We start from the raw sequence: 4,452 nt of genomic DNA on the forward strand, positions 1-4,452 counted from the left end.
AACTGCATCATCTGCGAAAGATCTGAGGATTACTAATATTGCCTGACGGGCAAATATTCAAGTACAACATGAACAAAAAAGGTCCTAACACAATTTCGTGTTCGTAGAGATGTGCAGGCGGTGGGAGAAAAGATGGAAAGACGAAAAACAAAGCACATTACCACGCCCAATACAGTATAAAGAAACCGTTGACATTCAAAACAGCTTCTACTTATCTCGGAATGGACAAAAACAAGTTTCGTGTGGTTTCGAACGGAACCTTAATCAATGTTGCTACAAAACATGGAAATATCAGTAAATGGTGATAGAGGTGGACAGCAATCACGCGCTCTTCTGTCTAGAGTAGATGACAGCATTCAGATCGGGTGACTGTGTTGGAGGAAGTAGATGCGACAATTCATCCTCGTGGTCGCGAAATCAATCGTGAATGACTCACATTGCGGGAACAGAGTGCCTGTCCTCTAGGAATGCAGCATTAGCATTGGGAAACAAACACTATAATGGGATGGACATAATCAGTCGAAATGGTAACATAATCCCTGGCAGTAATGAAGCCTTGCAGAATAACAGTGAGGTTCATGGAATACCATGATATGGCTGCCAAAATCGCCATAGAATGTCTGCCATAACTTGGAAACAGTGTGAAGGAAGATTCATCCGACCACATGCCTTTCTTCCATTACTCCACAGTCCAATTTTTCTGGCTTCGGCTGCATGTTTCCCTGTTACCAGTAAGGTATTTGCATCACTGATGAGTGGCTTTGGAACTCCTGCGCGCGCTACAATTTCCAGCTTACTGAGCTCCGTTTCCGATGTTTTGATGACGACGAGGATCACGAGTGGGACTTTCAGTTCTGCAATGACTTTTGCAGCTGCTGTCCTCTTATTTTTCTTCACAATCCTCTTCAATAACCTTCTGTCTGGGTCACTCAACACACACTTTCGTCCACGTTGTGACTCGCTGGGTGATGCTTTCCGTTTTCCATATCTTCGATATGGCGCCTCTTGAAACACCACATTCTTCGACTACTTTGGTTACGGAAGAACGCACCATACGAGCACCAAAAATTTGCTAACCTTAGAATTCACTTAGCTCCGACATGATGCATTCACAACTACACAGAACACTGTTCTGACCACGACTGATACTTGAAACGTATTGAGGACATTGTACATGTGCCATTCGTAGTGAGGTACAGTAGCACAACCTTTAGGCTTGGCAAGCATATACGTTTATATTTAAGCATGCATTTCTCGAGGTGTTTCGGTATTTTTGTCCAACCCCTGTGCATCACAATGACATTGAGATGTGAGGACTGTTGTTATTGCCTGTCAGGTCGATATCATACAACATGAACAGCAAGGGTCCCCGCCCACTGCTCTGTTTATGGTTATGTACTAAACACCGGGACTGCCATCCGCTATTTGCAGCCTGCCACTTCCGCACGTGTTTCCTGGCATTAGATGGATAGACAGAACGGCGCAGCGTCTGTAACATGTCCCGCGATACTGGCCCCGACGTCTGCGTCTGTGGAGCCAGCTAATGTGCCGGCAGGCCGCGGACTGCACTACACCTCCACAGCCTCCACTACATCCCAGTCACCCTCACCAGCCATCTCTACGACTTGTAAACCGTTACTAGGAACAACACCTTCGATGTCACCGTCCCAATTAAAGGACTGAAAGAAAATACACCCCATATACACTCCTGGAAATTGAAATAAGAACACCGTGAATTCATTGTCCCAGGAAGGGGAAACTTTATTGACACATTCCTGGGGTCAGATACATCACATGATCACACTGACAGAACCACAGGCACATAGGAACAGGCAACAGAGCATGCACAATGTCGGCACTAGTACAGTGTATATCCACCTTTCGCAGCAATGCAGGCTGCTATTCTCCCATGGAGACGATCGTAGAGATGCTGGATGTAGTCCTGTGGAACGGCTTGCCATGCCATTTCCACCTGGCGCCTCAGTTGGACCAGCGTTCGTGCTGCACGTGCAGACCGCGTGAGACGACGCTTCATCCAGTCCCAAACATGCTCAATGGGGGACAGATCCGGAGATCTTGCTGGCCAGGGTAGTTGACTTACACCTTCTAGAGCACGTTGCGTGGCACGGGATACATGCGGACGTGCATTGTCCTGTTGGAACAGCAAGTTCCCTTGCCGGTCTAGGATTGGTAGAACGATGGGTTCGATGACGGTTTGGATGTACCGTGCACTATTCAGTGTCCCCTCGACGATCACCAGTGGTGTACGGCCAGTGTAGGAGATCGCTCCCCACACTATGATGCCGGGTGTTGGCCCTGTGTGCCTCGGTCGTATGCAGTCCTGATTGTGGCGCTCACCTGCACGGCGCCAAACACGCATACGACCATCATTGGCACCAAGGCAGAAGCGACTCTCATCGCTGAAGACGACACGTCTCCATTCGTCCCTCCATTCACGCCTGTCGCGACACCACTGGAGGCGGGCTGCGCGATGTTGGGGCGTGAGCGGAAGACGGCCTAACGGTGTGCGGGACCGTAGCGCAGCTTCATGGAGACGGTTGCGAATGGTCCTCGCCGATACCCCAGGAGCAACAGTGTCCCTAATTTGCTGGGAAGTGGCGGTGCGGTCCCCTACGGCACTGTGTAGGATCCTACGGTCTTGGCGTGCATCCGTACGTCGCTGCGGTCCGGTCCCAGGTCGACGGGCACGTGCACCTTCCGCCGACCACTGGCGACAACATCGATGTACCGTGGAGACCTCACGCCCCACGTGTTGAGCAATTCGGCGGTACGTCCACCCGGCCTCCCGCATGCCCACTATACGCCCTCGCTCAAAGTCCGTCAACTGCACATACGGTTCACGTCCACGCTGTCGCGGCATGCTACCAGTGTTAAAGACTGCGATGGAGCTGCGTATGCCACGGCAAACTGGCTGACACTGACGGCGGCGGTGCACAAATGCTGCGCAGCTAGCGCCATTCGACGGCCAACACCGCGGTTCCTGGTGTGTCCGCTGTGCCGTGCGTGTGATCATTGCTTGTACAGGCCTCTCGCAGTGTCCGGAGCAAGTATGGTGGGTCTGACACACCGGTGTCAATGTGTTCTTTTTTCCATTTCCAGGAGTGTATAATTAAAGCAAGGACAGCCAATGGCCGGCCAGAGTGGCCGAGCGGTTCTAGGCGCTACAGTCTGGAATTGCGCGACCGCTGCGGTCGCAGGTTCGAATCCTGCCTCGGGCATGGATGTGTGTGATGTCCCTAGGTTAGTTAGGTTTAAGTAGTTCTAAGTCCTAGGCGACTGATGACCTAATAAGTTAAGTCCCATAGTGCTCAGAGCCATTTGAACCATTTTTGACAGCCAATGATCCCCTTAGTGCAGATGCACATGAAGCTCGAATTCTTACTGACATCTGCGAGATGCCACGAGTAATGAGATAACTGCAAGGGGTACTACATCAGTGGTGTGTGGATAATTTGAGAATTTCGATCTGACGGAGGTGTGTTAGGGTAGTTCAAATAGTTCAAACTGCTCTATGCACTATGGAACTTAAGATCTGTCATCACTCTCCTAGACTTAGAACTACTTAAACCTAACTAACCTAATGACATCACACACATCCATGCCCGAGGCAGAATTCGAACCTGCGACCGTAGCAGCAGCGCTGTTCCGGACTGAAGCGCCTCGAACCACTCGGCCACTGCGGCCGGCGTTAGGGTAGTCCGTGGAGTCGCAATGGCCACTGTATCCGACAATGTAGTGTCAGTGCATCTACCTAATAAGGAGGAGACTCAGATTCGAATCCTGGCGTGGCAGAAATTTTCAACTTTCCCAATTGATTTATATTGTCAGTGGCCTTGCTGCAGTGATAACACCGGTTCCCGTCAGATCACCAAAATTAAGCGCTGCCGGGCTGGGCTAGTACTCGGATGGGTGACCATCTGGTCTGCCGAGTGCTGTTGGCAAGCGAGGTGCACTCAGCCCTGTGAGGCAAACTGAGGAGCTACTTGGTTGAGATGTAGAAGCTTCGGACTCGTAAACTGACATACGGCCGGAAGAGTGGCGTGCTGACCACGTGGCAATCCATATCCACATCCACATCCAGTGACGCTTGTATTCTGAGGATGACACAGCGGCCAGTCGGTAGCGTTGGGCCTTCATGGCCTGTTCGGACAGAGTTTCTGATTTATATCTCTGCCACAGCTAGCAAATTTTTTTGTATCTTGATTTTATTTATTTATTGCCTATTTTGCTTTAGTCTGCTATCTAGATACATGGACAGGCCAAATGTTTCACATAAATGGGTGTATATTAATATAAGACATTATTTTAACATAATGTCAAGTGTACAGTACAGCCAGGCGTTATGGTGTTTAAGGAGAAAGGTCTATACAAAACATCTACTTTTAAAAATAATATGAATAATTTTAGAAATCTACAAACCGCCATCTGTCC

At 49.6% G+C, this 4,452-nt stretch overlaps 1 pseudogene; it reads left to right on the forward strand.

The window, feature by feature from the left end:
- Nucleotides 1–3,844: 3,844 nt before the first annotated feature.
- LOC126089900 (5S ribosomal RNA) lies at nt 3,845–3,962 on the forward strand (annotated as a pseudogene).
- Nucleotides 3,963–4,452: the final 490 nt, after the last annotated feature.

This window comes from Schistocerca cancellata, chromosome 6, assembly GCF_023864275.1.
Source record: "Schistocerca cancellata isolate TAMUIC-IGC-003103 chromosome 6, iqSchCanc2.1, whole genome shotgun sequence".
NCBI lineage: Eukaryota > Metazoa > Arthropoda > Insecta > Orthoptera > Acrididae > Schistocerca > Schistocerca cancellata.